This window comes from Nomascus leucogenys, chromosome 22a (assembly GCF_006542625.1).
Source record: "Nomascus leucogenys isolate Asia chromosome 22a, Asia_NLE_v1, whole genome shotgun sequence".
NCBI lineage: Eukaryota > Metazoa > Chordata > Mammalia > Primates > Hylobatidae > Nomascus > Nomascus leucogenys.
This window is the reverse complement of record NC_044402.1, coordinates 97,674,370-97,683,463: the sequence shown is the minus strand read 5'-3', so window position 1 is coordinate 97,683,463 and position 9,094 is coordinate 97,674,370. Positions and strand designations below refer to the sequence as shown.

General features: G+C 45.9%; 1 pseudogene; it reads left to right on the top strand.

The window, feature by feature from the left end:
• Positions 1 to 470: 470 nt before the first annotated feature.
• On the top strand, positions 471 to 1,604 carry LOC100581401 (annotated as a pseudogene).
• Positions 1,605 to 9,094: the final 7,490 nt, after the last annotated feature.

Here is a 9,094-nt window from a genome sequence, read left to right as displayed (position 1 = left end):
ACGCACACACACGCACACACACACGTATGTATTTTGAGACAAGTTCTCGCTCTGTCCCTCAGGCTGGAGTGCAGTGGCGTGATCTCGGCTCACTGCAGCCTCAACCTCCTGGGCTCGGTCGGGTGATCCTCCCACCTCAGCCTCCTGAGTAGGTGGGACTACAGGCACATACCACAATGCCCGGGTAATTTTTGTGTTTTTTTAGAGATGGGGTTTTGCCATGTTGGCCAGGCTGTTCTCGAACTCCTGGGCTCAAGTGATCCACCTACCTCAGCCACCTAAAGTGCTGGGATTACAGGCGTAAGCCACTGTGCACGGCCAGATAGCAAAATATTTGAACTCTTGTGGATGTGGATAGAATGCATACAGAACATCCCTGGTGTGATTCCGTCCTGTGCGGCTGTTCTCTGGAGCACCGTTTGTTTATCTCCATCCTCGTTCTCTCCCACCTAAGTGCATGCTGCCACCTGATGGAAGATTCGATGGACGTGGACATGAGCCCCCTGAGGCCCCAGAACTATCTTTTCGGTTGTGAACTAAAGGCCGACAAAGATTATCACTTTAAGGTGGATAATGATGAAAATGAGACCAGTTATCTTTAAAAATGGTCAGTTTAGGGGTTGGTGCAAAGGATGAATTGTACATTGTTGAAGCAGAGGCAATGAATTATGAAGGAGTCCAATTAAAGTAACACTGGCAACTTTGAAAATGTCTGTGGTGGCTCACGCCTGTAATCCCAGCACTTTGGGAGGCCAAGCTGAGGTGGGCAGATCACAAGGTCAGGAGATTGAGACCATCCTGGCTAACACGGTGAAACCCTGTCTCTACTAAAAATACAAAAAAAATTAGCCGGGCATCGTGGCTGGCACCTGTAGTCCCAGCTACTTGGGAGGCTGAGGCAGGAGGATGGCGTGAACCCAGGAGGTGGAGCTTGCAGTGAGCCGAGATTGCGCCACTGCACTCCATACTGCGCAACAGAGCGAGACTCCATCTCAGAAAAAAAAAAAAAGAAAAAAAAAAGAAAATTCAAGAAAATGTCTGTACAGCCAACGGTTTCCCCTGGGGGCTTTGAAATAACATCACCAGTGGTCTTAAGGTTCAAGTGTGATTCAAGGCCAGTGCATATTAGTGGACAGCACTTAGTAGCTGTGGAGGAGGATGCAAAGTCAGAAGATGAGGAGGATGTGAATCTCTTACGTATATCAGGAAAGTGGTCTGAGGTGGTAGCAAGGTTCCACAGAAAAAAGTAAAACTTGCTGCTGATGAAGAAGATGATGATGAAGATGATGAGGAAGCTGAAGAAAAAGCGCCAGTGAAGAAATCTATTCGAGATACTCTAGCCAAAAATGCACAAAAGTCAAATCAGAATGGAAAAGACTCAAAACCATCATCAACACCAAGATCAAAAGGACAAGAATCCTTCAAAAAACAGGAAAAAACTCCTAAAACACCTAAAAGGACCTAGTTCTGTAGAAGACATTTAAGCAAAAATGCAAGCAAGTATAGAAAAATGTGGTTCTCTTCCCAAAGTGGAAGCCAAGTTCATCAGTTATGTGAAGAATTGCTTCTGGATGACTGAGCAGGAGGCTATTCAAGATCTCTAGCAGTGGAGGAAGTCTCTTTAAGAAAACAGTTTAAACAATTTGTTAAAAAATTTCCATCTTATTTCATTTCTGTAACAGTTGATATCTGGCTGTCGTTTTTATAATGCAGAGTGAGAACTTTCCCTACCGTGTTTGATAAATGTTGTCCAGGTTCCGTTGCCAAGAGTGTGTTGTCCAAAATGCCTGTTTAGTTTTTAAAGATGGAACTCCACCCTTTGCTTGGTTTTAAGTATGTATGGAATGTTATGATAGGACATAGTAGTAGCGGTGGTCGGACGTGGAAATGGTGAGGAGACAAAAATATACATGTGAAATAAAACTCAGTATTTTAATAAAGTAAAAAAAAAAAAAAGGAAAAAAAAAGAATGCATGCAGAACACAAGGCAACTGCCAGCACTTTAGTGCGCCTTGGATCCCCCTCCGGGGCCCTTTTGCTTGCCTTTATCTTGGCCTCTGACCTGGCCATACACTGAGGCGATGGGAGATGAAGTGGCCCGGGGACCAGCAGTTGCCAGGCAGCAGAGTAGCAGCTGGGGTGCTCAGAGTATAATTCAGTCCCCTCTTGCTATTGCCAGAACTTGCCACTCTCTTCCAGGGGCCTCTGCCTTGGCACATGCAGTTGCCACTATCCAGAAAAGCCCTTTGCTTCCCCTTCAGCTGGCTGGTCCCCGCTAGTTCCTTGAGAATGGACTCCTTCGACCCCCCTGGCGAAGGTGCTGCATTGACATGCTCCCCCAGCACCTGGGCGCACACACTTCTCCCTCGCTCTACGACGTGGAAGTCATCTGTTCACTTGTCTTCCCCGATGATCTGTAAACAGTATGACGACGTGGAATGGACACACAACTCACCTTCATGCCCCCAGCACCCGTCTGCCGCTCCCTGTACATGTGCAGAGGTACTCAGAGAATGACAGCCGCCGCCTGAATTATTTCAGACAGGTTATTACTGCTGGGAGTTGTGCAAAAAATTCTAGGCAGCCAAGCAAGTAGGCATATTTTTAAGTATATAATTCATTGGTCTTCATTCACAAGGTGGGACAGTATTCTATTTCATCACCTGATAGAGCATTAAAACTGCTGTTCTGTGAAAACCTTTGTCCAAAATATTCTATTTCCTGTAACATTCTTAGCTTCTGACAGGGGGCAGCAGAGCCTAGGAAAACAAAGGCTGGCCCCTGTTAACTGGTGGCTTGCACCTCTTTGGAGCCAGACCTTTAATGATTTTCAGGAGAAACCAGCCTTTGGTATCTGACAAACCTCACTGTTGAATAAAGAGTTTAAGGTAAAGGCTGGCTTTTATTAACAACATTCTTTGAAGGCACCGCAAACAACTAACTTTTTATAAAAGGAAAAAAAAAGACAAAAAATAAGGCAAATAACCATCTTTCTCATTTTATTACAGTCTTTAAATAAGATGGATGCTTATTTTTTGCCAGCAACTTGTAAAACGATGCTAGAGCATGAAATATTTCCAGCTGGTGTTAGGGAGAATGTCGAGATTTACAAATTATGACCAGATGCTGGGGCTATTGTCCCCTCACCCCCATCATCCTGGAAAAAAAAAAAAAAAGACATAGTAAATAATAATAATTAAAAAAAAAAACCTTGGCCAGGCATGGTGGCTCACTCCTGTAATCGCAGCACTTTGGGAGGCTGAGGCAGGCAGATCATTTGAGGTCAGAAGTTCAAGAGCAGTCTACCCAACATGATGAAACCCCGTCTCTACTAAAAATACAAAAATTAGCCAGGCGTGGTGGCACGGGCCTGTAATCCCAGCTACAGGAGGCTGAGGCACAAAAATCACATCAACCCAGGGGGCAGAGGTTGCAGTGAGCCGCGAGTGAGACTCCATCTCAAACCAAACCAAACCAAAACAAAAAAACCAATGAAAGCAGTTGAGATAATAATGAAAGCAAATAGCCAGAACCGAAATCCTCCTTGCCCCACCCATTATGGCATGAAGCCTTGGGGGCCCAGGCTCATGCTTTCTGCCTCTTTCTATGTCCAGTGCCCAGCAGGCCTGGTGTGTGGCAGCAGGTGCTCAGCACATGCACATGGAATTGAAGGAACATCTCTGGCCTGTTCACATCTTAGTTCTCTAGGGGAGTTTCTAAGTCATATATGACACCCAATTGTCCCATAAATACACTCCGTGGGGAATTTGCATTCAGAAACATGACCACCCTAGGCACGTACTATATCCCACATCTAACTTCAGGGACTCTGCTACTTTTCCATTCTTTAAAACTATGCAAAGGAGAGCAGGGGAAGGAAAAGACAGAGGAGTCCATATGGTTGCCCATGGGTTTACACAGGTAAGAGACACATAAGTGGGCTGGATCTGATTGGCAGTAATTTGGCCCTCAGTCCACATGGTCACCTTGCAACCAGGAATACAGAAGAGGTCTGCAGGGTATCCTAAGGTTCTCTGATGTCTGTCCCTCCCTTAGTCTAGGAGTCCTAGTATAGTTCAGCAGGAATTCCCTCATGTTCTCCTTTCTAGCATTGCATAGCACATTACATGAAGCTTCCTAACTTCTTACTATGTTTGTGTTTAGATTTCTGCCTCCAATACTGTCAGGTTCTGTTTGTACTTCTCAGAGGAAGATTTTTTTTTTTTTTTTTTTTTGAGTCAGAGTTATGCTTTTGTCGCCCAGGCTGGAGTGAAATGGTGCCATCTCGGGTCACTGCAACCTCCACCTCCCAGGTTCAAGTGATTCTCCTGCCTCAGCCTCCCAAGTAGCTGGGGTTACAGGCCTGTGCCACCATGCCTGGCTAATTTTTGTATTTTTAATAGAGACAGGGTTTCACCATGTTGGTCAGCCCATATCAAACTCCTGACCTCCAGTGATCTGCCTGCCTCAGCCTCCCAAAGTGCTGGGATTACAGGCGTGAACCACCACACCCAGCCCTCAGAGGTAGATTTTTATTTTTATTTTTTGAGATAGTGTCTTGCTGTGTCGCCCAGGGTGGAGTATACAGGCACAACGTGATCATGGCTCACTACAGACTTGACCACTTGGGCTCAAGTGATCCTTCCATCTCAGCCTCTTGAGTAGCTGGGACTACAGACACACCACCACCACACCCAGCTAATTTTTAATTTTTTTTTTGTAGAGACTAGGTTTCACTATGTTGCCCAGGCTGGTCTTAAACTTCTGAGCTCAACTGATCCTCCCTCCTCAGGCCCCCAAAGTACTGGGATTATAGGCATGAACCACCACGCTTGACCCAGAGGTAGATTTTAAAATGGGGTTCTTGGCAGTTAGTAAGAGCCTGGCCATTTCTTTCAACAATAACTCAGAGCCTCTTACATTGAATTCACCTTCCTCCCTACTCTCATTTATGGCTTCACATGATTCATTCTGCTTATAGAGACAGCAGTTCTCTTAAGGGACAGGACAGGTATTAAGACACCTTTCCTGGTAGATGAATTAGTTGAGACTCAGAGCAGGGACATCCCGGGCCTGCGGGTCACCTAGAGTGTTAATGGCAGTACTGAGATGAGAATCCCCTTATCCAGGTGCTCCTGGAGCAACTTGAGGTGCTCATTCTTCAGTGAGGGTCTGGATTAGTGACAGAGTAGGGGAGATCCTGAAACATGGGGATCAAGGAAGAGCATGCATGCTTCGGCTTAGTGCAGTGCCTGACACAGTGTGGATTATGGGATGTCCCAGCTGTGAGAGTAGCCGAGGGAATGGAGGGGAAGCCGTTCACTAGAGGCAAGCATTTCCACAGCAAGGGATAATACCAAGCAGGGTGGGGATGAGGGAAATAGTCCTCAAAGGAGACAGGGCATCTGGGGCATCTGTGATTGGGCCAGGCTTTATCTGCTCTTTGTAGGCTTTGTTTTATTCAGTTGCCATGACAGCCTTGGAAATAATTATCATTATGCCCCTTTCTCCGATGGAACTACTGAGTCACAGGGAAGTCATGTAATTCCCAAGACACCTGCACTGAAGACCTTAGGCGTCATTCACATGGGGGAGCAACTCACATGAAGCATCGCATGAATGAAGTCTCCCGAAATTACGCAGCATCATACGGTTATTAGCAGGTAGAGTTCAGATCCACACCTTGGTTCTCTGGCTCCACAGCCTAAGTTCTTAGCACTACTTCATTCTGCATCTTCTGAGACTTTCTTTTTTTTTTTCTCTTGAGACAGGATCTCACTCTGTCACTTAGACTGAAGTACAGTGGCACGATCTCAGCTCAGCACAACCTCAATTGCCTGGGCTCAGGTGATGCTATCACCTCAGCCTCCTGAGTGGCTGGGACTACAGATGTGTGCCATCATGCTCAGTTCATTTTTTGTGGTTTTGTTGTTTTTTTTTTTTTTGCAAAGACAGGGTTTTGCCATATTGCTGGGGCAGGTCTCGAACTCCTGGACTCAAGCTATCCACCCACCTCAGCCTCACAAAGTGATGGGATTACAGGTGTAAGCCACCGTGACTGGCTTCTGAGACTATTTTTTCTGGAACCCAACATTGCCCAGTAAGGCTCTGATTTATGTATGTCTCTAACAAGGGAGAACCTTGTACAGATTATAGGAAAATAAACTCTGGACTGGGGGTTAGAGTTCTGGGTCTGCCACTGACCTGTGTGACCTTGGCCAGTTACCTCCCCTCTGCCCAGCCACTTTCTGTTCTGTAACACAAAGAGAAGGATACCCTTCTCTCAGGTTTAGGGAGAGGACTCTGAGATTAATGAACATGAAAGTGCTTCATAAAGCTGAGAAGGTTTGGACCCACGCAAGGGTCAGTACAAATCAAGGGAATGGATGGGGCCAGCAGGCAGCCATTTATTATTTGGGGATGATATGTATGCAGAGTATTGACTTTTTATGCCTCATTTACTTCTGAAAAAAAAAATGTAGAAGTGGTGGTGCCCGAGTCTGCAAGCAGAGGATGGAGCCTTTGTGTGTGCAGCGGGTGTTGCGGAGGCCCAGGGAGGAGGCCAGGAAGTGAAAAGCATGTGGCTCAGACTTGGGCCTTAAAGCTTCCAGCTTCCTCACAAGGAAGAAGAAAAAGGCGTGCTAGATGTTCTTGGGTGATAACGATGAGAAATAATAACCAGGTCTATGTTCCTTGGCTTCTTATATTTCTCTTCAGCAAATGTTTCTGTTCTTTAGGCAGCTGAACAGCAAAATCCCATTTCATTTGTTGAAATATGACAAAATTGGGCAGAATAAGAGGCTCACAATGCTGTAGTAAAAATGAGCTATAAAATGTAAATAAGTCTTAAGTGAATTGGCCTCAGGCATTTTCTGGGGTTAAATCAGAGGTGGAATTGTGTGAGCTTGGATCTTGCTTTTTCTTTCTCTACTTGAGTAAGAGCTTGTTATTTGTCTGTTATGGTGGCCATGACTGCCTGTGAAAAGGGCTCCTGTTCACCACGCTAGTCTAGTCCTTAAGAAGAAAGAGCAAGGAAAGTTCCTTTTTCACCCTTCATTTTCTCTGTAACCCATTGTTTTACAAAGAATCCGGCCTGGGTATCTAGAAAGGCACCCCGGAGAAGTTGACACCCATAAGATCTGTAGTCAGAGGGCTGTGAGGTTGTGAGGTGACTGTGAGTATCAGAGTGTGAATGAGAAAAGAAGGCTGGACACTTGTGAATCAGGTGGAGCTGCTATTCAGGACAGAAGTCAAAAGATTCAGAAAACTGATTTAGCCAGAAGGATCATAGAGAGAGAGAGAGAGAGAGAGAGAGAGTGTGTGTGTGTGTGTGTGTGTGTGTGTGTGTGTGTGTGAGAGAGAGAGAGAGAGAGAGAGAGAGAGAGAGAGAGAGAGACAGAAAATTTAATAACATACAGGTGTTATGGTCAGGCATGAACAATAAATACCTCTCACATCAAAAGTACTGAAGCACAGGCCAGGTGCAGTGGCTCACCCCTGTAATCCCAGCACTTCGGGAGGCTGAGGTGGGCAGATCACCTGAGGTCAGGAGTTTATAAACAGCCTGGCCAACTTGGTGAAACCCCGTCTCTACTAAAATTACAAAAATTAGCCAGGCATATTGGCGCATTCCTGTAATCCCAGCTACTGGGGAGGCCGAGGCAGGAGAATCGCTTGAACCTGGGAGGCAGAGGGTGCACTGAACCAAGATTGCACCACTGCACTCCAGCCTGCACGACAGAGAGAGAACTCTGTCTCGGGGGGCGGGGGGAAGGTACTAAAGCAGTTGGGCATGGTGGCTCACACCTGTAATCCCAGCACTTTGGGAGGCCAAGGCAGGTGGATCACTTGAGGTCATGAGTTCCAGACCAGCCCGACCAACATGGTGAAACCCCATCTCTAATAAAAATACAAAATTGGCCAGGCATGGTAGCCCGCGCCTGTAATCTCAGTTAATCAGGAGGCTGAAGTAGGAGAATTGCTTCAACCTGGGAGGCAGAGGTTGCAGTGAGCCAAGATGATGCCATTGCACTCTAGCCTGGGTGACAGAGGGAGACTCTGTCTCAAAAAAGGAAAATACTGAAGCAGAGCAGAGAAGTACTATTATTTGTCCTGTGAAACTCTAAACAGATTAACAATATGGATCTGAATTAAAGGGGCAGCTTCTCATTTACCTTAACTGAGAATCTTCACCCCAAATGACTAAGATTAGCAATAAACTCTCATGAAACCAAATTAATGAGATGATCTCTGGTTATTGAGAAAAGAAAGTAGAATAAAGAGGGAAAGTAGCTGGGCACAGAGACCCCCGTCGCTACAAAAAAAATACAAAAATGAGCCAGGTGCAGTGGTGTGCACGTGTAGTCTCAGCTACTCTGGAGGGTGAGGCGGGAGGCTTGCCTGAACCTGGCTGGCAGTTACGAGCTACGATGGTGCCACAACACTCTAGCCTGGGTGACAATGCAAGACCCTGTCTCTCAAAAAAAAAAAAAAAAAAAAATTGAGAAAGTAACTTTTTTCTAAAAATGGCCAGTGGTTTTACATTCAATTTTTTGAGGCAATTTATTGACTCAGGAACTAGAAAATCTTCCAAGATTCTTTAATCCAACCCCCTTCGGATGAGTAAACTGTGACCCAGAGTGATTCAAAATCTTGCCCAAGGCCCACGGTGGGGAAGTGGTGGAGGGAGAGGCAGCACCCAGCTTCAGAGCCTTCCCTCCACACCCTGGATGAAAACATCCCTGAGGCTTCCTCCTGAGGGCTGGGCCTACAAATGCAGGGGGCAGTGGCTCTGGGATAAAAGATGCTGCTTTTAATATGCTCTCATTAAAAAAGTTTGAATTTAACATCTGCTGTTAAATTCATCATGGTCTGTGTGACCCGCAATTAGAAAGTGAATGGTTCACAGATGCCATCAAAAAAGAAAGAAAAGAAATGGGGAAAAAGCAGTCTTGAATCAAGAGTGTAGCTCCTGGCTGGGTGCAGTGGTTCACATCTGTAATCCCAGCACTTTGGGAGGCTGAGGCAGGTGGATCACTAGAGGTCAGGAGTTTGAGACTAGCCTGACCAACATGGTGAAACCCAGTCTTTACTA